Source organism: Lissotriton vulgaris, chromosome 4_1 (genome assembly GCF_964263255.1).
Source record: "Lissotriton vulgaris chromosome 4_1, aLisVul1.2, whole genome shotgun sequence".
NCBI lineage: Eukaryota > Metazoa > Chordata > Amphibia > Caudata > Salamandridae > Lissotriton > Lissotriton vulgaris.
The window spans coordinates 487879741-487906358 of NC_141691.1; positions in this window are offsets into that span (position 1 = coordinate 487879741).

Genomic DNA, 26618 nt, shown 5'->3' on the forward strand with positions numbered 1-26618 from the left:
CAATCAGGTGTAAGCCAATTGAACCATGTTTGAAGGAAAGAGAACAGACACTTTAGCAGCGGTTAGCAGTGGAAAAGTGCTAAGTCCTAAAGCCAACAAAAACAAACTCAGCACAACAGTAAGGGTAAGGCAAAAAGTTGGCAGACTACTACCCAAGGGAGGCATGTCTAACCGTATCTTTAAAAAAAGATGTCACAATCTTCTCTTCACATCTTATCCAATAGGAGTCACTATTTTGTTATTGATGTGTATGCTAACAGTGTGCTGTGTTTTATTAGCACTAAATTTCTCACTTCTTCCTTATATCCCTTCAAAAGACCAAAACAATGTAGCAAAACCAACTTAGTTATCATTAGAGACATCAATACCTGTCTCAAGGCTTTATTTTAGGGTCACCTTCCTAAGGGTCTACACAGGTGCTCCTAAGTCACAGAGCGAGGAAAGGACTGCATTGATTTACTTACTACCATACACGCCCTTTACTGGAGTGCATACATTGTGCAGGGCCTAATGAAGCCTGTGCAACCCTTAGTAAATATTTCCCTTCATAAATACTTTCAAACTACAAAGAAGAAGCATTAACATAGAGTGGGTTTGGGGTCTGCCCTCTACAGCCATTGGCTTTTATGTATTTTTCATGGTCTGCAATTTGTTTGGATGCCTTGTCCGTCAAGCTTGTGGCACTATGACGAAGCTTACATTGTCCCATTACAGTACACTAAGATTTAGGTAATATGCTTCAAAATGTACCCCTACACATGTCAAATCCCACACTCTCTATCGTCACCTTTCAGTGTCTATCACTCCCATATACTTCTCTCCCTCTCCTGACCTGCCGCTTCCTCTATGCTTCCTTCACTCCCTGTCCTCCATCGTCCTGGCCCTTGTTCCTCCACGTTTGAGCTCTCCTGTCCCATGCTTTTCCATCCACCTCGCTCACTCTCTGTCATTCCTGCTCCCTTCACTCCTTATGTCTCCACTTGCGTTTTTATATCCTTGCTCCTCATCATTGCTTCTGCCTTTGTCCTCAATTGCTTTCTATTGCTTCTGTCACAACTCACCGTGATAGCTTCCACCTTTCCCTCTTTGCATCATCCTGTATTTCCCAGACATCACTCCCGCCTCCATGCTCACTCGCTTTCCCTCTCTACAGCATCATGGTCCCTGTCATTGCTCCACCTGCGACTTCACTTGCTTTTGTTTTCCTGCTCCTGCCTCTCTGCATCGTCATCATTCTGCCTGCTGCCTGACTTACTTTTGCTTTCCTTCTCTGCATAATACAGTCGGTCGTTTTTCAATTCCCATTTCTGCTCCCCCACCATCCCAATGCACCCCAATCCCTTCCTCCATGGTCTACACAGTGGTGGCAGCTGGTCATGAGTCATGGGTGCACCTTACAAAAATACTTTGAAGAAAATAGCGAAATATCTGTTCAATAAATCACATTGAGGCATTTCCTCATGCAAATATTTATCAGTATTAAGGTGACTGTATGCAGAACAAAGTTTCACGTAAAGTCGTGTTAATTATTATCACTATAGTAGGACAGCATTGAAATACTTAATTAGGACATAGAAACCGAGCAAAATACATAATTCTTAGAAAGTGTATGTATTGAAGCTATGCGTCTATGATTCTGCACGTTAATAATAAAAACACAGTTGAGTTTGTTGCCATTGTTTCTTCTCACTGTCGGGGAAGGAAGGTATTCCAGGGCATCTGCTCTGTTCATAATGATCTGGTATCCTGAAATTGAAGGGGCAGTGGTGGATGCCTGTGGGATCTCTAGCAATGGCCTAAGGTACAACAGCCTGCTAACAGCAGCGACTTGAGGCTGTCTTGAGAGACAATTAGAACATAAGAGCCTTAGGTACTGCAACCTGTTACAGAAAGAACGTGTGTCTTACTGGAGAGACTTTTGTTAATGGTGTAATGTGTTGAAATATGCTGCTGAATTGGCTTGAGCCTGACTCGAAGACGCCCTGATACCAGCCTAATATCCTGCAGAACAGACGTGTCTGGCTCGAAAGATATCTTGAAACGTCCTAGTGAAAGGCTCTGATCGTGGTTTATTAAAACTATTAGGACAGGTAAATACTTTGGGGCAGATTTATGATAACTGGCGCATCCCCAGGGATGCGCCAGTTATCGTGCGCCGCAGCTCCGCCACCGATGGTGCGCCTCATTTACAATGCGGCGCACCATGGGGCAAAAACGGCACAGATGCGTCACGCATCTGTGCCGTAAAAGTGACGCATTGTTGGAGTTGCGTCGCAAGCGCGACGCAGCTTCAGCAAGGCTCGGGGGTGCCCTATCTGACCAATGCTGCATCAAGCCTTACGCCTGCTTCAAGCAGGCGCAGGGTTTTGACGCAGCATTGGCCTAAAAGTGACTGAGTGAAATCTTATAGATTTCACTCAGCCACTTTTGCGAGGCGCACCTGCCCCGGAACGCCCACCCTGCGCCGGAACGCCCACAAGTGGCGCAGGGCTTTACAACGTGACGCATCTGCCTTGATGCGTCACGTTGTAAATGGGTCGTAGGGATGCGCCACGTTTATGCCGCAGTTGCGTGACGCAAGCGTGGCCCATTCCCAACATAAATCTGCCCCCTTGTTTGGCCGAAGCAGTTTGTGTATGCTTTCTGTTTAAGTTAACCTCATGTTTTTAGCAGTTGAAGAGAATGAATAATTAGTGGGACTGAGCATCCAATATGATCAGCATTGTCAAATCTGATAGGCTTAGTGTTGGAAATTACCATCTTTTGCATGGTGTACCACCAGATTATTTGGCTTGACTGTTTTTGCTGGCTCTAGAACCCTGTTCATGTTACCCCTGCTAACTAGTGGTGAAGTGCCTGTGCTCCTCCTTTCAATATGATGAAATTGGCATACCCCTAAATGGCATATTTATATAGTCTTTCTTATATGGTACCTAGGATCAGCCAGGGCCTGTAAATTATATGTCACAAGTGGACTGCAGCACCCATTGTGCCATCCACTACAGTGACAGTGTAAATGTGACTCCAGGCCTACATTTGCAGGCTTGCTGCACAGTTTTAAACTGCAAATTCAACCTGTAAAAATAACCCTGTTTTGACAGGCCTAAAATGTCTTTTTAAATATTAATAAGTAAGCAGTTAAGTAGGCGTTACTTCCCATAAGGCAGGGCGCTTGGTATTTAAAATTAAGACATGTTAAATTTTAAAGTAAAACATGTCCTCACGGTGAAAAAATACCAAAATACTTTTTTACGGTAGCAGGATTGGGAGTTTCATACGAAAGTATTGGGTTGCAATTTTATTATTATCTCTGGTTAGGAAACCGTTACAACATTAATGTAGGGACATTTTTTAATATTTATTACAAGCCCAATACTATGGTGAAATGGATTTGTCATGAACATTTTGGATAATATACTTTTGGAAAGTTACTTTTTCCTGCCTAAACCCTCTGGAGGCCCATTTGCACGAGCTCCAACTGTTTGCTGGCAGTTGAACAGCCCCATTGATGAGGTGTGAGTAGGGACAAAGAGCCTTGGGTGTGGGGAGGTGTGTCTGGTCCTCTGGGGGGGATAAAGACCTGGGCTGTGTCCAGGGACTTGATTAATTTTCTTCAAAGAGGCCTACTGTGTCACAGGCAAATACTAGCTGACACCTGGGCAGGGCACTCCTTTGTTCCCCTTCCCCAAGCACAAATCCCAGTGGGGTAGGAGCTGCCCCCAGAACAAGTTTAAAGAGGCCAAAGAGGGGTTGCTCATTTCCTGGACACATCTCTAAGGTGGGCACACATGTTCTACACAAGGGGTTTATCATCTTTCATTTAGGAAGAGAGGGGCACTGTGGGATTGTTTGCGGGAGGGCACACAGGACGTGCTGCACAAGTGAGTAGGGTTTCCCTGGAAACTTTTATCCTGTTGTTTAAGAAGGGGTCAGAAGTCCCCACTACACCTGCATACTGGTACCAGGCATAAATGTGGCACCCACAGTACCCTTCTCAAAACACCTTCTGGACCTGTGGGAGAAGAGAAGTAGACTGGACATCCTGTCTATGACCTGAGAAGAGCCTAGAAGACTGGGCCTGCTCTCCCTCTTGTACCCAGGACAAAGAAGTGGATTGCAAGGGTCAAGGCTAACCTCCTGTTCAAGCTACAGGGACACAGCAAGCTGCAAAAGGCTTTTTTCTTCAACAGCCCAGTTGACCAGTTTCAGCTAGACATGCCCTCAACCCTGCAACTTGCCTGTGCAGTACTGAGTCTTGGCCCCCAAGTGCTGTCTCCAAGGTACTTACTCCTGGACCCCAAGCCAGTATCAAAGTGTACTCCTCTTATCACGTCCTGAAGTCTGGGACTTAGGAGTGTTGTGGCTCCAAAGACCACTAGACGTCTGAGACCTACCTGCCAAGCCGATCTGATGAAGGAGCGTAGCTGCTGGGCCAAAGAATCAGGTTGCTTCTGCTCGGAGCTTCTCCACAGCAGTTCAGCTCATTCAGCTGGACCTTTCAGAGAAGGATCCGAGCTTTTGAAACCATCTTGGGCTATAGCCTGCAGCCTTGCCCCGCTGGAATAATCTGAGCTTCCAAAAAGTGACTACGTCCGAATGTAAAAATCCTCACCGGGCGAAGGGGACCAAAAGTATTCTGTGGTGGAGGAATCTTACTTGGGTGCAAAGTTCAAATCTTTCCAGCTCAGAGCTTTCCCAAAAAAGTCTATGTCTTCACCAGGAGCTCACCCAGCTGCTGTCTGACGTCATGGTTGGGAACATATATGTTTACAGAGAAGGAATATTTATTCTTAGAGTGCAGAAGGGTTATTTGGAAATCTTTTGAGCTTCACAGGAGGTATTTGAGCAACTTATGAATTAAGGCCTATTGTTCTGAAATGATATCTCTGATTTCTGTTTTCAGATGTTACCCCTAGGAAAAAAGGATATGTCACTGTTTCAAAATGATTACATAATTTGAAGTTACACAGCGGGCAGGCCACGATTTTGTATCCAATTTAGTACCTCTCAATACACTTTCCATCCCTTTGGGACATACATTTGGAGTGCAAAATCTTTTGCTTCATAGGACCTTTCAGGAGAGCAAATAGACCTAGACTTTGGAGGGGTTTAGAACTTCAACTGGGTTTTCGGGCAAGCACTTCAAGCAAGGGAGCACAGCTACCTCAGAGTCAGTATGAAAGAATGGATGAATTAACTGCATTGTAAATAAAGCGGACATATTCAATAAGATTAGAATAAAGACATTTTGTGGGCTTGAAGTTGTCGATTGGTCCTTCTGTAAAGACCGGAAACCAGAAACCGATCTAAGTGTTTCCGGTCTTACATATCTACAGCCACGTGTGTTGGGGTTAGACATGTAGCAGACTCTACCTGGTATGCCTTGCTCTATCAGGTCCGTTACTGTTCCACCTCTAACAAACGCGGTGGAAGTATATGCCGAAGTATTTCCGTTTCTGACAATGAACCAATTATCATTTAACACGCTCGATGAACCTAAAAAACGTGGTTCCTCTCTGGTCCGCACTTGGCCTTCTTATTCTGTTTAAGTGGATATGCTCACCACCTTCCCCTCGGCTCAGAGGATAGAACCGAGGCAACGACAGACAGGTGGGTGACACAATCTAGGCTCTTCATCTTAGGAGCTCCAGATTTCCTAGAATGGATACTTCTCAACTGAGCTCCATATTTCATGCAATACCAGCCTTTTCTTTCAATTTCGGTAGCTTCAAGGTATATTGACTATCTCCCTAGCATGCAGGACATACTTTTTTGGACACATGTTCAAGATTCCTGTGTCCCTCTCTTCTCTAAGTATCAGGTTATATACATGTGTATTCGTGAAGAGAGTTGCACAAAAATATTTGATCTGAATCAGAGCGCCCAATACTCAACTTACATAAAACAGAGGTGCTTTGATTCTGTTTCTATTCATGTTCTTTCCTGCTATTTTGCCACCATACATTGCCTACATTGAGCATCACTGAAAGCTTCTCATTACGCACTTTTTGGCGTAAATTTACACATGTAAGAAAACCTCTTTTCATGTCTTCATTCCCATATTTAGAGCATGGCCTCTTTGACCTGAGCGAGTGCCAGGCGAGGTGAGGCCTTCTCCATAACATTTATGGGTGAGTTAAATGTATTAAACTGTGGTGTACTGATCTACACACTATTGATGTTATCTGAAAATGCTTACAATTGTTCCTACCTTGCGTGCATTTCTCTTTCTTCTTTTTCCTCAGGAGAGTGTCTGTCACAATAACATTAGACTACCATAGAGTAAAAGTTTACCGGTAGGTCTACATCATTATCACCCATGGTACGTTTGATTCACAGTTGCAGTAGTGTATAGTATAGGTCCTGATGAAAGCCTTTTAAGGCTGAAACATGTTGACCAAGTAACATCTATGACTGATAGTAATTCTTTCCATACTATCCTCACGCTGCTTTTAATCATGCCGTTATGATGGTCACTCTCAATAAAGTTTTTCTCTGTCATCATAACAGGTATTTTTAACACTATTCTTCACATCCTGAGCACTGCAACCTTTTTCCCTCAGCCCACTAATACTACTTGCTGGCTGTCCATCTCACTGGAGGATCCTATGCTAGCATCCCTTGAAAAGAGATTCAAGGAGGTGTCTAGTGGATACCAGTTTCTTACTCTAAACCCAGATGATGAGGTTCCGCATAAGGGTGGGCTGATGGGTACTTTTTTCTGTGTAGTCTCTCTCTCTCCTCTGGTCTGTTCCTTTTCTATACACTACATTTGAGTGTCTAGCTTTTTCACAGTTTTCGTAGAGACCCTTAGCACCCCCTTTATTGTTGTTTTAAGATTCTCAATGCCCTGAAGCCTTCCAACCACCTCATCGATCCGCTCCCTGCTAACGCTGTTAAAGACTTAACCCATTGGCTTCTACCGTTGTGGACAAAAATCATCAACAGTTCACTGCAACAAGGCTGCACGCCAGACTCCCTTTAAGTCGGACAGGTTTCACCCATCCTAAAGAAACCAACAGCTGACCCCACAGATCTTAACAACCACCGCCCTATATCCAATATTCCTACCGTGGCCAAATTACTTGAAAAATGTTTACACCACCAGTTGACTAAACATATTGACCACTTTGATCTTCTTAACAATCACCAATCAGGTTTCAGAGCAGGTCACAGCACTGAATCAGCCATGACACACATACAAATCCTTGTCCAGAACAGATCATGCCTACTCATCCTACTAGACCTATCTTCAGCCTTTGATACGGTCAAACACAAGAATCTGCTAGATCTTCTCAAACTTAAAATGGGTCTATCGGGTATCGGGATCATTGTTAAACTGGTTTACCTCTTTTCTCCATAACCGAACACAAAAATTCAAGGTCAATAACACTCTTTCCAAACCAGTACCAGTAAGGATTATAGTCCCGCAAGGGTCCTCATTAGCCCCAACACTGTTTAACCTGTTCATGGAGCCACTCACTGAAATTCTACATGCGTCTAACGTGCAATATCATATGTATGCATATGATACATAACTTTATCTCAACATCAATACCTTACAAGACATTAAATGGCTTAACACTACACTTATGAACACCCAAACATGGATGGCAGAAAACCGGTACACAGTCAAAATATCGAGTTTTAAATTTCGACCTACCAAAATATTGTGTTTGAAATTTCAAAGGTGCAGAATATCGATGTCAAGAATATCGTTGGACAGAATATCGACCCTAAGGTAAGTAATATCGAAATTCTTTATATCAATGTAAGTAATATCGAAGATAGTAATATTGATAGCATATATATCGATGTAACTAATTTCGATGACACTAATATCGATATTTGTATTATTTTTTTTGTTTTTTATTATGTATGTGTTATATGTTTTAGTTAAGTATTTAAAATAATTTATATTATATGTGTATTAATTTTATATATTAATACATTTATTTATAAGTAAATGATATGTTTTAGTACCGGAGCAAGTTGTGGGTTTATAGGGGAATAGGGTGGGAAGTAATTTAATTGTAATTAATACAATATTATTTTATATATAATTTATTTAGTAATTAATTATTAATTGACAATTAATTATTTTAATTGATAAATTAATTATATAATTGGTAATTAATGGTAATTTTAATTAAATGTTATGTTTTAGTACCAGAGCGGGTTGTGGGTTTATAGGGGAATAGGGTGGGAAGTAATTTAATTGTAATTAATAAATTATTCATTTATGTATAATTTATTTTGTAATTAATTATTAATTGGCAATTAATTATTTCAATTGATAAATTAATTATTTAATTGGTAATTATTGTTAATTTTAATTAAATGTTATGTTTTAGTACCGGAGCGGGTTGTGGGTTTATAGGGGAATAGGGTAGGAAGTAATTTATTTGTAATTAATAAAATATTTTTTTACGTATAATTTATTTTTTAATTAATTATTAATTGGCAAATAATTATTTTAATTGATAAATTAATTATTTAATTGGTAATTAATGTTAATTTAAATTAAATGTTATGTTTTAGTACCTGAGCGTGTTGTGGGTTTATAGGGGTATTGGGTGGAAAGTGATTTTTTTGTAAATATTTATTTATTTATACATTTTTAGTTATGGATAATTAATGTATTAAATGATTATTAATTGGTAAGTAATTATGTTAGTAGATAATTATTTTTTAAATTGTCAATTCATATTTGTAATTTGTAAATATATTTTAATAACTAGAAAAATTAATTAATTAATTGTTAAACATGTTTTTAAATTTTTAATATTTATTTCAATTTAAATAATATTTTATTGTAATGATAAATAATTTATTCTTTAATATTTATTATTTGGTGAGTAATATTTAATAATTATTTATTGGTGTTTGTTAATTTATTGTCAATTAATTATTCAAATGTAATTGGTTTTATTAATTATTAATTGTTTTTTATTGATGTTGATGTATTTGAAAAATTATTTATACATTATTTCAAATATAAACATTATTTAGAAGTATGTTAAAATAAAAATCTATCTTATTCAACGCTTTCCCTACTGTTGCACCCTTTGGAGTTGGACTAGTAATTTTTCCCCCTACGCTATCCAAAGCTTTCCCTACTGTTGCACTCTCTGGAGTGGGAATAGTAATTTTACCCCCTACACTATCCAACGTATTCCCTACTGTTGCACCCTTTGGTGTTGGAATAGTAATTTTTACCCTTACGCTATCCAACGCCTTCCTTACTGTTGCACTCACTGGAGTGGGAATAGTAATTTTTACCCATCCGCTATCCAACGCTTTCCCTACTGTTGCACTCTCTGGAGTGGGAAGAGTAATTTTACCCCCTACACTATCCAATGCTTTCCCTACTGTTGCACCCTTTGGAGTTGGAATAGTAATTTTTACCCTTACGCTATCCAACGCTTTCTCTAATGTTGCACTCATTGGAGTGGGAATAGTAATTTTTACCTATCCGATATCCAACACTTTCCCTACTGTTGCACCCTATGGAGTTTGAATAGTAATTTTTAGACTTACTTTATCCAATGTAATTTATATTTATTTATGTATTTTATAACATTTTTATTATGTTACATAATGTTGTGTTTAATTAATTTTTTTAATATTGAAAGTATATTTCATTGTTTTTATGTATTAAATATAAATATTTATTATTATTGATGTTATTATTTTATGAGTGTTGAATTATTTGTAATTTATAGTATTTGTTCATATTTTTAAATTAATTAAAAAATAATAAATATTATAATTAATTAAATATATATTACTTATTGTATGTTTAATTTTAATTAAATGTTTAACATTAAATATGTATTATTTATTCATTTTAAACATTTTAAAATATTTTTACATAAGTTTAAATTATATAAAAGTATTATTTACTTTATATTTCATTTTTTAATAACAAAAAACGGATATTTTTAAGTACGATATTTTTAACATCAATATTTTTGTTTCTATATTTTTGTACTTACCATGTTATAGCTATGGTGTCGATATACTTGCCTTCGATATTCCAGCATCGATATTTTGTCTGTCGATATCCTGTCTCTCGATATTCTGTCAGAGATTCCAGAAAACCATCTCAAACTGAACATTCTAAAAACCGAATTCCTCCTCTTAGCTCCACCCGCTAAAATCCCCTTTATGCAAGACTTGATCCAACATCTTACTGCACTCAACATTCAACCAACCATTGTCCACTCAGCAAAATATTTGGGAATAACTCTGGACTGCAATCTCACTATGCTGAAACACAGCAATGCTACAAATTTCAAGAGGAACACAACAGGGTTGTCCCCTGTCACCTCTTCTCTTCGATATTTACATAGAGCCTTTTGTTTGTTCCATAAGATCTGAAAATAATATTTTACCATTTATGTTGGGAAATTTGGAGCTTAAGACGGCACTTTACGCCGACGACCTCTTACTTTATACATCAAACCCAGATGAGGCTATCCCACGCTTAATAGATTTGGCCAACGATTTTGGTACAGTGTCAGGGTACGGAATAAACCAAGATAAAACTGACATTATGTTTTGGAATTGCCCATCCCCCATATTAGAGGTGAAAACAAAAATAAGATATTTGGGGATTCATATCACTCAAGCCTTGGATGAAGTAGTGAAGGTCAGTTGGAACATAGTATTAAAAGAAGTTAAGAAACTGTTGACTAGATGGAACGCTCTGCCTTTTATTATCTATGGCAGAGTGAATTTGGTTAAGATGATTATTTTACCAAAGTTCACTTTCTTATTTAACTCAATTCCTCTGGGCTTTGATAAAAAAGATATAGCTAATCTCCAAGGTCGGATCGGCTCATTCATATGGGCTACTAAATCCCCTAGAATAGCATAGAGAAAATTGAGGAGGGGTTTGAAACTAGGAGGATTGGCTCTACCAGATTTACTTTTTTACTGTTATGCTTTTCAGTTAAAAAATTTTAGGCTCCTGGCAAAGAAATTGGATTTATCATCCCATGGTAAACTTTTTCAAGCTATGCTTACAGACTTGCCACAAGGTTTAGATTTTTTTTTGTTTAAATTTGGAGACCAGAAATTTTTTAAGAAGGTTTATTTGAAGGTTTTGAAGACTGAGCTCGCTGTATGGCAGGCGATGCGAAGAATTTTTGATATTCCCTACTATCATCATTTGGCCCCCATCTGGGATTCTCCAGGTACCCCAGAATGCTTATTGGATCGTTTAGCTATTCCATTGAAAGCTGCAGGTTTTTTGCAGTGGGGTGATTTGTGTAATCACGGAGAATTATTAAGTTGGGAATCTCTTTTTAACCTTACAGGAGGTGCTATTTCAAGGTTTAAGTTTTATCAGCTGTCCTCATGGTGGGAAGAGCAATGTGGGGGAAATATAAGAGAGGTTGCAATGTTGGAGCATGTTAACAGGGGAGGGGGCTGGAAGGGTGAGATATCACACTGGTACACCACAATGCTATACGAGAAAGATAATTTGGGAGCAGAAATAGTTAAACTCTGGGGGAACTTAATAACTGGGGACTTCGGGAAATGGTAAAATTCTTTTTCTTTTGTTCTCTCACAGAACGTTATAAAGCCCTCTAATCTAAGGAGGAATCGTTTTTATACAGCGTATAGGGCCTATTGGACTCCATCAAAGCTCTCAAAGATCTCTGTAGATGAATACCTATGTCCCAGATGTAAGACAGTAGCAGCCGATGATAGGCATATGTTTGCGGAGTGTCCTGTATAGGAAACTTACTGGGAGAAGGTTGCTAGTTTCTTAGAGCAGGTAACATTATCACCCGTTGAATGCAATACCAGATTAATACTTTTCGGCCTCCCTCAAGACTATGATATTAGAAATAATATTACACAATTGATGTTTTATGTTCTAGTCATTGCAAGAAGGGAAATATGTAGGGAATGGAAGTCCGCCAGTCCTCCGAGATTTGCGGACTGCCTTAGAAACATCATGGTAGTGAGTGGTTTGGATTTGTTGTGTGGTTGGACAGAGGGCAAGTAGGGTATGGTCTCCACTGACGGCATGGTCTGAGAGCTAATTCGGAACCGAGCCCGATGATTATGCCAGAGGTTTTGTTGGTCCTATCCTCCCGCAGGGCAAGAATCACCGCAAACGGGAGTGGGATGGGAAACGACCTACCTCTGGGTGATCTCCGTTGGCGACTTGCAGACTCCAGGGCGGGGACAATTAAGTCTGAGGTGGTGGCCCGGAGAAAGCCTTTCTAGAGTTATATTTCTGGTGGCATTATATGAGGACTCAAAAACAAAAAAACAAAAAATAACCATTGTCGACTCAGCGAAATATTTGGGAGTAACTCTGGACTGCAATCTCACTATGCTGAAACACATTAGCAATGCTACAAAGGTAGCTAACTACCAGATAAACACTTTGAGGAAGTTGAAGCCCTTCGTGCCAATCGACGACTTCAAGCTTGCTGTACAAGCTCTAGTTATCCCTCGTGTTAAATATGGAAGTGCCTCTTTATGTGGCCTTCCAAAAGTGACTACAGCTCCCCTTAGAGCATCAATAAACGCTGCAGCAAGACTCATCACTGGCTCGAAAAAAAGCTCCCACATCTCTCCTGATTTAAAATCCTTGAAGTGGCTCCCGCTTGAAGCAAGAATTAATCCAAAAATAGCCTGCATGACACATAAGGCCTTACATCACAATGCACCCAGCTACCTCGCTCAGAAACTGACAATCTCTGGTGGGTCAAGGACCTCAAGAGGTGCAGACAACCTACTACTGAAACCTCAAAGATTCAACAAGAAAAAACATGTAAACAAACCTTCTCTGGGATGGCGCCCAGGATTTGAAATATTCTTCCCCCAGAAATCAGATTGAATGCGTCTACCGTCTCTTTCAGAAAGGAAGTAAAAGCGATTCTCATTGCAAAATGTTCTTGATTACATTCTAATTTAATCTTGAGATCAAAAGTACCCTTACTACTATTCCATTATTTTGTTAAGGATCCATCTAAACAACCTAGTCACTTTATCCTGCCCTGGACTTGAATCAATCGAGATGTTCCTGATATGTACTTGACGTTTCTTTTTTTTTCTTTTGTACACATACTGTTATGCCATGCTTGATCTTTCCTTCACATAATTTCCTGTATAATGTGTCACGCTATTTGTTATGTATAATCAGCTTTGATCACTGGAAAGCGCTCTGATATCCACAAGGATATTTTTCACGCTCTATAAAACCTTCAAAATAAATAAATTAAGTTCTCCAGTATTCACACAGACTATGGTACCATATGTATTCTGTAGTCATGCACTTATTCCAGGAGACTTGCCACACTTCATAGCGTCCTTTCCCCTACACAAAAGCAAGCAATAGTTCATGTACCCAGATAGGAGCATGAGACCAGTGAATATGGTAGTCTTTCTGGTTCCCAAGTCAACAGGGGGATTCCATATGTTCATCAATCTCAGAGCAATCAATAAATGTGTTGAGAAGATACCTTAAAATTGAACACAATGCAGAGGATAATTCCATTAATTCCAAAGGGTGCATCTTGTTAACAATAAATCTCCTGAATTCACATTCTATAGCTGTATGTCACCTAAAGTGCCAAGTCTTGCCCTTTGGACTTTGCTCTCCCTCAAGGGTATTTACCATGATGGCGGCTTCCATTGTTGCTTTTCTTTTATCTTTGGAGCTGGAATTGGCTCCTTTATCTAGATGATTGGTCCGTCTCTGGAAAACAGTTTGAATGGAATAGGGTTTCTTTGCTCTTGCCTGATACTGCAAAGGTTGCTCTTGAATCTGCCAAAATGCTGAACAGATCAGTCTTGGAACAGAACTTTTATTGGAGGCCTTTCCACACACACTTAAGGCCTGATTTAGTTCTTGGGGAACTGGTCCTGCTGTCACTGTTTCAGTGGTCCTCCCGCCCCCTGCCTTGGCGGTCCACCCGTTCAATTTAGATGCCGGCTGGTCACTGGGGGGGGAAACGGCTGCAGTCTTGCTGCCTCTGCCAGAATCTTTCACCGGCATCGAAGGCGTCAGAGGCAGAAGCTGTTGGTAAAAGGAGTCCTGCCAATATTCCCACCACCCAGATTATGATGTGCCTTTCCTTCTACGCAACTGTGAAGGGCAAACCTCCAAGCTCGAGTTGGTGGAATGGAAGAAAAAGAGGTGAAAAACCACTGATTCCGTCATGATCACCTTTGTCCTGGTCCATCCTGTGCTGCTGCTACCTGACCACAATGCTCAGCCACCCCATTGTCGCCAGGATCTGAGATAGGCTTTTGTGGTTGGTGTGGGTGCACATACAATAGTGTGTGTGTTTGCTGTTGATGTGCAATGCTAAATTAAAAAATATGTGCAGTACACATCAACTACATATGCAAATTGACAGATCCACAACATATATGTGTATTGAGCTGATAATAAGCTGTACTTACCTGCCTCCACACCACTATGGCCTCACTCCATCAGGACACCGCTGTTAGGACACCACAGGCCAAATTGGAACATCTAAATCTGCTCATGACGCCAATGGAATACAGTTAGCGAGCAGAGAAGACCGCCGCCGCAAATGTCGCAAATGTCGCCTGTCTATTGCCGCAACATCTAAATATGGTAGGTGGAACACAGTCAGCTTGACGCAGTACTTGGGACTGCCGCTGCCGTGGGACGGCGGTAGTACCAACAGGATCTTAAGCACTCCCTTGGATATGTTGTACATGCCTGCAGTCAGAGCTGAAAGATTAAGAACTACTTAAACATCTTTTCTCAGGCAGTTCTTTAAAGTTCAGGGATATATTGCCTCATGCATGTTTACAGTTCCTTGGATTTATCTGCAACTTCGTCCTCTACTACTTCACATTCTACATCCCCGGAATCCAGAGCTTAGGAACTACAGCCTGTTGATTCCTGTGTCAAGTTGTCTGCATCAACCTCAGCTACACTGGTGGATGATGCCACAATCCTTAATATGAGGTTTATTATTTCATGTAGGCTTCCTGATGGTGTCAACAACTAATATTAGCTTTTTAGGATGGCATGCCACCTTGAGGAACTTTTGCCTTAAGGACACTAGTTATTTACAGGAGACAGAAACTAGAGAGATCTGTATGCAGTATATTAATCACTGAGTCAAATTCAAAAATAACTTTATTTGGCACCATGACCACAAAAGTATAGCAGACAAACAATATAATTGTTAAAAAGTTAAAGTTCTTATTTAAGCAATAAATTCACAGTTAAAAATAATAAAAATAGGCACCTCATTAGTCATAGAAATTCATGTTTCTTAAAATGAGCTATACCATGTGTATCATCTCCCCGACCGGCTACTGTGCTGCATAACGTTTCCTAATGCTCATTGCAGTTTTAATAAAATTAATCACTGCACTACAGATAACAGGACTGGTAATCTCTGTGTCACTTCAAACATTAAATGAAGTGACAACATGTGCTGGTACAAACAAACAATACACTGACTGTGTTCATTTGAATCAACAGGGGGGACCTCAATTGAGTTCTCTTTAGGTAGAGGCTTGGGCGGAGTCACATATTTTCTCCCTAAGGGATTCTCATATAGCGATTAGACAGATGAACAGATGAAGCAGGATATTTTCACTCTCCCAAGACCCATCACTGTGTTAATGTATCTTCAGGAAAGAGTGTTAAGGAGCCCTTTCACATAGAGAGGTTTATTGTGTTTTGATTTCACTTTATTACTGTTTAAAGTGCTGCATTAATAATTTACATATTGCCTCTAAATTGAGCCTGACTGCTCTTTGCCCAGCTACTAGAGGCTTGAGCAGAAGCTAGTTTGAGGTTTGCTTGTGCCTCACCCTAACAAGGATTGTGTTTGCTGCTTGAGTAGCACTCTATCCCAGTCAACTAGTAGCCCATTTCTTACAGTGGCACAATGAGTGCTATAGCCCACTTGTAGCATTTAATTTACAGGTCCTAGGTACATGTATTACCATTTACTAGGCACTTATAACCAAATTAAAGATGCCAATTAGATGTACACCCTATTTAGAATGGAGACCAAAAGCACTTTGCCTCTGCCTTACAGGTGTAAAGCCTGCAGAGTCCTAAAGCCAACAAAATTAGGGTCAGTAAAAAATAGTGTAGTGAGGGTAAAAATATTGCCATGTCTCAGCTTGTCAATCTTGTGTTTCTCTCTCCCGTGAAACAAAGCCTCATTACCATCTCTTTTGATTGGCTGGTGTAAGAAACTGGATTATTATTTGGGGTGGATAATTACCTACCTAAAGGTGTAATCACAACCCTTGTCAGGATGAACCCTTAAAATCTCTAAATTCACCTGAGCTCACCAAATTGGCAGCTATGGCACAGGGCAGACAGGCCTAACTTAGGGCAATGTGGAATTTATTTATGCAGTACATGAACAGCTATGAAGAAAAAATGCAAAATAATACAAAATCCCAAACAATAGACAGAAGGGAAAAATTGAATAAACAAAATGCCAGTGCCACCAAAATGAGAAAAATCCAATTAGGGGATTGGGAGACAGGAATTTCCAGTTTTAAATGGAAATAGCACCAAAAACCAAAAAGTGGCAATGATAGTCACTGGTAGTGGTAGACCGGGACCAAGGCACAATTTGAGGCTAACTGTGATGTAGCTTGGGTTGGATACAACAAGGTTTTATTTTCTGATTTAGCACTTTAAGTGATAATCCACCACAGGAATACACTTCTAAAGTCCACCAGGATCTCAGAGGAGACATTTAGAGACAGACCCACAGATCATCAGACAGAAGGCAACAACAATATCCAGTGCAGATATTGTTGCCACTGGTCAGCAAGGTAGTTGCAGGACAAGACCTCTTGTTGTATCCCTGCAGCTAGAACAGGTTAGCCTTATGCCTATGAGTCCACTTCATTGTCCTTAGTACAAGCGGGAGAAGTACTGTCGGGTCCTCTTAGGTCACAGAACACAAGTCCAGTCCTCTTCTGTTCTTCCTCTGGTCCAGCGGTGTACTGAAGAGGATTCCAGGAGGCACCATGTTTGGGCCTGCACTGGCTAGTGCGTGGGAATGACTCCTGGACACGTCCCAACCACTGAGGTAAAAGTGGCTGGGTCAACATTAACTACTTAAGGCAGTTTCAAAATGACAGGATCTGAGGTATACCAGGACTTGACACTATTTGACCAAAAGGAAACCCACAGTCCCATTGTGCATATTCTGCCAAGCTCAGAGGAAGCATCGCTGCCCATTCAGGTTAGCTTATTTTTTACTCCTGGGAGCCAATTCACACCTTTTTCAAACCCATTCAAAGGCTAATCACTGGCAGGGGGTGGCATAGCTTATGCTATGTAGCCTCTGTGTAAAGTGTAACTTTTTAAAAATTATTTTTCAAGACAGATTATGCTCTCCTCCCAGCAGACTATCTCTCTTACATGTAGTTGCAACATTGGGTGGCTTTGCCGGTTTGCAGGTGGGGAGACCCCGTTTGAAAAATGGCTGCTACTCAAATCGGATGACTCTCATTTTATCTCTGAACTCTATACTCTTCTTACTAAGGGAACCATTGGGGTGAAGTCAAAGGGGTAGATTAGATGGGAGGCAGAATTGGGATGGGATTTCACTTACAAAGACAGACATATTTTATAGGACCCATTACACAGCCAGCAACATGGCTAGTATCGAGATAAACTACAAGATCAGCTTCAACTGGTACCTCATACCTGCACGTCTTCACACATGGACTCCTGAGCATTCTAAAGAATGTTGGCGGAGCTGTGGTCCCACAGTAACACTGTTGCATCTCCTGTGGAATTGCTCAAAGCTTAGCCAAATCTGGGACCAGGTGCTCAATGTCATTGATAAGGCTTTTGATACCTCTATCCCCTGATTTCCTGCATATACCATTGTGGGTCTCCCAAACCCCCTAACTTTCTCCTTGTGCTCCCTTCGAGGCCAGAAGATGGCTCTGGGAGCAGCACAGCAGGTTATTCTGTCATTGTGTGGCACTGATAACATACCGGAACATGTTTCCGGGTTACATAAATTATGTTTTATTCTGGGTATTCAACGGCTGTCGATGTTCACTGATCCCCAAGTTGTGTCTTTCCTGGATAGGTGGGCCCATTTCCTTATCATTCTTTCCTCTGAGTATCGGGGCTTGACATGTCCGACTTGATCCCCTCAAGGGTTCCGACTAGCCCTTACTTGGTGCGTATTATATTCTTGCCATACAGGTCCAACTGTTACTTTGCTTTTTATGATCCAGACTGTGAGGAGGAGCAGGGGTTGGGGGAGTAGCATCTTGGTTCCTATGTCATTTTGTTGCATATGATAAAATCTACCTGCGCAACGCGGCCGGCCTGCGGGTTGTAGGCCAATGCTGTATATATTGATCGCTGTATCGCTGCCGGCCACTGGTTGTGGGCGGATAGCTGTGTATCTTGAATCTGCAAGTTAATAAACCATATTTGTCAATGAAAACTAATTTTCCTTAACTTAGATGCACCCCCATATTGTGAAAATAGAATACATTGAGCACTGGTATCCAGGTGCAGGGGTAGAAACAAAGTTAGAATTGGCAGAATATCAATGGAATGCCCCCCCCCCCCCGTGCAAATTAGCACCAAGCACTATTTGTGTTACTTTTTTAACTTTTGCAGCACAAAAGAAATTCTGCGCTGGAAAGTAAATAGTATATCAGAGCTTTGTACCGGTATGTATTTGTTTTCTGACGGAATTGTTGCAGAGTTGATAAATCTGAACTCTAGTTTCTGAATGAAACATTTCCTACTTTCACTTTCTGTTTAATTAGTGTCTCATATTGTGAATGGTTTCAAAGCACTCCAAGTAAAACCACCATTAAAAAATCTGGTTTTGAATTTTCTAAATTTTTTATCACTGGAAGGCAAAATCATTCTCATTTTGTTTATTCTATATCTCAATTGAATACATTCTGGTGGGATTTTGAATTCTCTGCCTGTCATTATATAGTGTGGGGGTGGGGAAACCCCGCTGTGCATTTGTAGATTAGGTGAGAAGTGCCAACAGGGGACTTAATACCTGCTGCTGAAACTTCAAGCAACCTAGCTGGTTACTTTGCAAAGGGACTGTCTAGGACGGTGGTGAGAGTGGGAGCTGCTAGGGGCATGGAAAGTAAAATAAAAACATAGGAAGAAAACATAGGAACCTTTGAAATCACGTTAGTGGACTTTGAACGAGGCTGACCTTGGGGCCTTGTAGCCCCAGCCCAGAGCAACAGTGCTTAGTTTGGAAAATAATAGGTGCCAGAGCCCTCGCATGGAGGCCACTGCAACTCACACCACCCATTGCCTCTGCCAGTGCTGCCAGGGACAATACCAGCACAAGTAATAACCATCACACTGCTACGAGTGGGACAATTCAGACTCTTCCGGGCTCAACACCTCAAGGATGGCAGGTATTAGTCCTTTTTAATGTAAATAGAATTTTTAAACAACTGTTGTATTGGTCATTTCTAATTTAGACAGACAGACCACCATGTGAGAGACTGTCGTAACTGCCGGTGTTAACAGTCAAGTGCTGGTGTGGAGCACCAGAAACCACCAACCTAAATTAAACACTGCAGGACAGTCCACTTCATTTGGAGAATTCTGTGTCTTTCCATGCACGCCTGGGACCTTTCTGTAATGCGTTTTGTACTGATCTTTTCCTATTGTTTGCATTCAGTGAATGTGTAATAAAGTTTGGCCCCTACTTACAGCAACCTACTGGGGTCTCCCTAACACCATTGAATACATGCTTGCATTTTCAGGATTAGACAGCATTGAACGGCGAAATCTCTCCTTTTGATATAACCCCTTTCTCCACAGGGGGTCATTAGGATTGCGGATTTTCGGCATCCTCTGGGCCGGCGGAAGCCACCGCCGGCCCGGAGGATGCCGAAAATCCGCAGCGGACCCACCAAAGACCCACTGCCACATTAGGATGGCTGGTGGGTCCTGGTTTCCGTCTGCAGCTTTTCCGCCATGGCTGGCTTACAACCGCGGAGAGAAAAGCTCTAATATGGTGACGGTGTCTGTCAGACACCGTCTGCCATATTAGGATGGCCTGTTTCAGATGCTTTTCCGCGGCGGATTTTCCGCAGTGGAAAAGCATGTATAACTTCACTGCGGGGGCCCGTTGCGGGCCCCCTAGGTGAAGGGGGGGTGGGGGGTGCACAAGGGGGGGTACCTATGGTACCCCCCTACATTTGTATGCGGAAAGCGGCAGGCACTGCGCGGTGCCTGCCTCTTTCTGCATACAAATGCAACACCTGCATTTTTAACATTGCCGCGGGTGCAGCTTGAAGCCGCACCCGCCGCAATGTTAAAAATAGAGGATGTGACCGCCAGGGTGGTGGTCACATCCTAATTGCACAGGAGGGAACTCCGCATGCCATGCGGAGGTTCCCTCCTGGTCTGGGGTCGCGATCCTAATGAGGCCCTATATCTGTTGCTTTTCCCTAACTTACCCAGTAAGACGCCCTGCCACCCAATGCTACCAACCAAATGACTCCACTTCCCAAACATATAGTGTGTCCTTGGAGGTTACAGGCCCCAGTTTATGACGATTTTTATTATGACAATTTGACACCATAAGTCACGGTCACCGCTTGTAGGAGGTAGATTTTAGCCAGTGTTTTATGACAAGCTACTACTCAGGGGTTAAGCATTGCAGATTCTAGGTTTCTTTTGCTACCATTAGACTGTCCTCACCTGCCCTTGCAGGCTGTGTCTGGGCTGCAAGTGCCATCTGCAGGGCTATCTTCAACCTCTTTCGGAATTCCTAGTGTCCCTGCAATTTTTACAATTACAATTTATTTATTTATTTTGTTTTGGAACTCCTACGGAGAGCCATAAAAAACACCAACAACCAGAAAAACAAACTTTGCATACAATACTAAATTCTTCCTTATACATTGCTATAAAAATTATATCAAATATACTGAGAGATGTGCAGATAATGCTATAAATACATACAACAATCAAATAAATGACCAATAAAAATTCGTATAGCAAATATACTATAAAATGTGCAAATAATGCTATGAATACATGAAACAATCAAATAACCATCCAGTTGGTACTACATCATAACCAGAAAGCTACTGTTGGAACATTTTCTAGAAAATACGTAAAACAATTTTTTTTAAATTGATATATCTTAAAACAAACCATTTCATTCGGAGGGGACAAGACCAAAGATCGTGCATCCTGAGCAGAGTGAATATTAAATCTGATAAAAACTGGTTTTAAGAACACTCTCTTGGCACTTTGCAGCTTTTTTTTATTATTTAAAGACCTTTATTAACAGCAAAGCCATTGTCGTTACTGAAGCACTTACAGACTTAGATTGCATGGTAACTACACATCACAATAACATTGTAGCCAAATGATGTACACAGTCATAGTAGCCGGCATCCCGGGGGCCCGGCGGCGAGATGAAGTGGCACTAGCCCAGTATGACCAATAGTGATACCCCCTTGGAGATAGTGTGAAGTGCAGTACGACAGCCGGCCATCCCCTGACGAAAACTTGTTAGCAAAGTCTTATGTGGAGGAAAAGGTCAAAGAAAACTACCCAAACTCCCATCCCAACTCCCCCCTCCCTCCCGTGAGAGTGTCTGTGGAATTTCTACATACTCCGAATCGTGGATAACGCTTGGTGTGTCTGTTGTGTGTCCTATCCTAGCCTCAACCCCAGTATGTCAGTCCCCTCCAAAAGCCATCCCATCACGCCCCCTATGGGACCCTGAACTGCAAGTCAACCCCATCTCACCCCACCGCCCCCACCTCTCCTCACCCCGAGGGAAGATACCCGTGGCTGCCCAACCCCCCTACTCCGATACTTGGTCCTGAAGGTCCACCACCTCTGAAGTTACTGAACCGCCTTCCGCACCCTTCTGTAAATATTCCTTGTAGAGGTCCCAAAATGTTTTCGGTCTGCTCCTAGGCGGGAGCAATTCACTGTACAGCTCGGTTTGAGTACAGCAGTACTGTAAATCCCTTGCCCACCTTTTCTTGGTGGGAAGGGGCCCTTGCATCCAACAAGCCGCCACCACTCTCCTGGCTATCAGCAGCGCCATATCGGCCAGCCGCCGTAAAGATGGGGGGAGAGGCTTAGAGTAACCTAGTAGTGCCAGTTCTGGAGCGCGAGGCAGTGTCTCTCCCAATATCCGATCAAGCTCAGTGAATACTTCCCCCCAGCTTGTACCCCAGGGCAGAGCCATGCCATGTGGAAAAAGTCGGCAACCGGTGCACAGCAACGCTCACACTCCGCCGAGGGCCGGAGGCCATATCGATGTAACCGTTCGGGAGTGTAATACACCCGCTGAAGAAACTTGAAATGCACCAAACTATGCCTGCCATTGAGGGAGATTTTTCGCGTACTGGAACAGCAGTATCGCCACAAGTTGTCGTCGATGGGCGACTGCAGATCTTCCTGCCATGCTGTTCTAGCTTTAGAGTGTAGCAGGCACTGATGCGCCACTCCCAACCTGTTGACATGCGAGATTAATTTAGCAGGTGTTTTAGTTTTAATGATATAGGTCAGTTCAGGGAGCTCCTCTGGCTCATCCATAGCCGAGCCCAGTGCCTCTCAGAACGCCGAGCGCAGCCTGTGAAACTGGAATTTCTGGAGTAATGAGGGGCCTGATGTCGTGGGGGTGAGCTGATCCCAAGTTTTTAAAGTTCCCTCGGTAAAGAGATCCTCCATCTTCGCGATTCTGAGAGAGCGAAGGGCCTCAATGACGCCCTTCTCTCCTAAGGGGTCCAGCCAGAGCGCCCATTCTATCGGCATCAGTGGGAAATACAACATAGTACAGTCGCGGGCACGCGCCAGGGCATGCCATGCGTGGTTAGTCGCCTTAAGGGAATCCATTCGTCCGACAGAGCGATCTACCGGGAGGCAGATCGTGGCAGGCAAGGAGAGCGGGTCTGCAAACAGTTTTTCTAGAATCAAATGCGGCGTGCGTGCGTCGCCGTGGACCCATGAGTGCAGATGAGCAGCTTGCGCTACTCGGTAGTAGCGTTCCAAGTCCGGGGCACCCAGACCCCCCATCTCGCAGGGAAGAATTAGTGTCACCCACTGCATCCTGGGTTGCTTGCCGCCCCAGGCCAGTCGGATTAAGACTTGTGTGAGCTGTCTAAAAAAGGCCTTCGATAGCACCACCGGGATATTTGTGAAAAGAAACAGAAACCGGGGCAGCACGATCATTTTCATGATGGCGATCCTACCTAGGAGGGATAGCAGGAGTTTACACCAAGTGTCTACATCATCGACCAATTTATTGAAGGCCACGCCGTAGTTATCCCGGACTAGGACCTCCGGGTCAGTGTGCAGTCGAATACCCCAGTACCTGACCGAGTCTGTGGACCACTTCAGGGGGTACTCCATGTCGAAGGGATGTGTCACTGGGGTGAGAGGGAAAGCGATAGATTTATCCCAATTCACCCTTAAAGCTGAGAGTGAGCCGAAGCGGACCACCTCCCGGAGAACCGCGGACAAATTCGACTCCGGGTTTCGGACGTATAGCAGGGTGTCATCAGCGTACGTCGATATCCCTATTTTGTAGGTGGGAAAGCTAATCCTCTCCAGACTGTGGTACTCCCTTATAGCGCAAGCTAGGGGTTCCACCACCAGCGCATAAAGTAGAGGCGAGAGGGGGCAGCCCTGCCTAGTTCCCCTGCCGATATGGATCAGTTCCGACACCCTGTCTCCCAATTTCAGTCTGGCTGACGGGCGATGGTATAGTGCACCAATCCTCTGCAGAAACGATTCGCCCAGGCCCAGCTTCCGAAGCACTCTAATCATAAACGGCCATTCGACGGAATCGAATGCCTTCTCCATGTCCAGGAATATTGCTAGTGCCGTGTTCTCCTGTCGGACATGTTGCATCGTTCCCAGCACCGTGCGTATGTTGTATGTTAGATTTCTGCATGGAACAAATCCAGACTGTTCGGGCGCAACCAGCTCTGGGACCAAGAGAGCCAGCCGATTGGCTGGTACCTTGGCGTATATCTTGGCGTCCATGTTTAGCAAACTAAGAGGCCTATATGAACTGCAGAGGTCCGGAGGTTTCCCCGGCTTCAGAATGGTGACCAGCAACGCCTCGCGCATAGTGAGGGGCATCTCACCATCCTCACAAATCGCGTCGAAGAGGGTGATCAGGTGTGGGAGCAGGATGTCTTTGTAGGCCTTATAGAAGCCCACCGTGAGCCCGTCGGAACCCGGTGCACTACCCGCTCTCATGCCGGCCATCAGTGACCACGTCACCCTCTGGGGAGCTCAATTCGTCTATCACTAGAGGTCTCCGAGAGCCCCTAACCATACGAGCTAGAAGGGTGCCCGGCCTATCCCCCTCCCCGTAGACCCGGGCTGTAGCGTATTTCCCCATGTAGAGAATCTCCCTATCTGCCAGTGACTTATACTCCGACAGTAAAGGGGTGAGCACCGAGCTAATGTCAGGGCCAGGGTCCTGAAGTTGTCGGCTCTCCAGGTCCGCCAGCTTAGCTTCTAACGCTGTCAACTCCCGTCTAATGGTGCGTAACATACTGGAATGTTTTGACATAGCCATGCCTCTAATAAAAACCTTGAATGTCTCCCAGACCGTGAAGAAGTTATCAACAGAGCCCAAATTTGTAGCAAAAAACTCATCAATGTTTTCCGCCAGTTCGCCCCGAAAGACGTCATACAGCAGGGCGAAGGGGGGGAACCTCCAGGTAAAGGCCGGGATACCCTTCCCAGCAGTGGAAAGATGTAGCAGAATGGGGGAGTGGTCCGAGAGGGTGCGCAGGAGAACCTCACAAGTGCCAATACTGCTCAGGACAGGAGGAGTCGCCAACCAATAATCTATTCTGGTGTGGATGTTATGGTATGCCGAATAGTGTGTGAAGCCACCTTTCGAGGGGTGTTTACTCCTCCAGACATCAACCAGGTCTAGTTTGATCAGTTCAGCTTTCATGTAGGCGGCGGAGGCCACCGGTCGACGAGCAGAGCCAGAGTAGCGGTCACTCTCAGGGTCAAAGACAAAATTAAAATCACCTCCCCATAACATCCCAGGCTGTGCGTCAGACCTACAGTGTGTGGACAGGGCAGCATAGAAGTCAGGGTTGTCATAATTGGGGCCGTAAACGTTGACGATCAACAGGTCAAGTCCCTTACCCACACATCTAGCTAGGACATATCGACCCTCCGTATCCACCGCTACCGGGATCAATTTCAGTTGTGAGGAAGGGCTGACCCAGGTTAGTACCCCCCGGGAATGTGTCGTGAAGCCAGCCGCCACTGAATGTCCCGCCAACCCACGAGACTGCAACATCCTACTGTTGATGGGCAAATGGGTTTCTTGCAAGAGGGCCAGATCAACATGATGTCGGTGTAGGTAACTAAGGACCTTCCTCAACTTGCGGTAATCGTTCAGGCCCGCACGTTCCAGGTCATCATTTTCAGAGTGTGTGGGGTATGTGTGGGATCATTCAGAGCAACATTCGACATAACAAGGACATTTGAGCCATCGTATCATCAGGGATGGCGATAGAGCCGCTCCCTAGGTCGAGAGCGACCACTAGCAGCACTCGATAACGAACAAAACGCAGCAGTACACATTTCACCGCTTTAGCCAGCTGGCACTTCAGTTCGGGTACATTTCCACATAGCATTCCACTCAAAGCAATTTCGAACTCCCCAAAACCATTGAAACAAGAACCCCCGTCAGGAGCCCCCCCATCCCAACCACCCGCTCCCCCACCCACCCACAGCCGACCACCCCCAACCAGGTCAGACAGGCCCCAAAGTCAACCCCCATCAACCCAAAAATAGCAAAGTTTAGTACATTTTGAAAATCGACTCCCCAGGGAGTCACACAGCCAAAGGCACCGGGCAGAGCACGCCTGTAAGGAACAGCACCTCCTACTGTTCTACCGCATATATCTAGTTCGACTCTCCGGCCTGCCCCCACTGTTAATTCAGTGTCCATAGTAAATCACATCAAAGTGCTCCCCATTCCCACCAACCTCCCAAACGTTTAACGCTTACCCCCACGCAGCGATGTCCCCCCCCCCGCTTCGATAATTGCCATAGAATATGTCCAGACCAACTGCCTGCCCTAGGCGAGGGCCCACTCGTTTCGTACGCTGCACCACCCAACAGGACTGACAGTCATAGTTCAACCCAGACTTACCGCCCCCCAAGGGGGGTGGTTCAGCTCCTCCATTTGAGGAATAGTGTCCTCTCCGCGATGAGGAGAGCCACATGCTCCACTTGTATCCATCTAGTCCTGCTCATCCATGTGCGAAACTGAGCCAGTGTCGTCCTCATGGTTCTTCTGTGCCTCCTTGCGCTCCTGGGTCCATTCCTTCAGGGACTTCTGAAGGTCTCTAGGATCTGTGAAAAAGTGGAAATGCCCCCTTTGTTGATGCGGAGTTTGGCGGGCTACAGCATCGCGTAGTCCAGGCCCAGCATACGCAGTTGTTTTTTGTAAGGCGCAAATTGTCTCCGTTCCTCCTGGACTTTAGCCGTGAAATCCGGGTAAAGGGAGATGTCCATTCCCTCATGTTGTAGCTTGCCTTTGTCTCTCGCCAGGCGCAAGGCAGTGTCCCTATCACAGTAATTGAGAAGC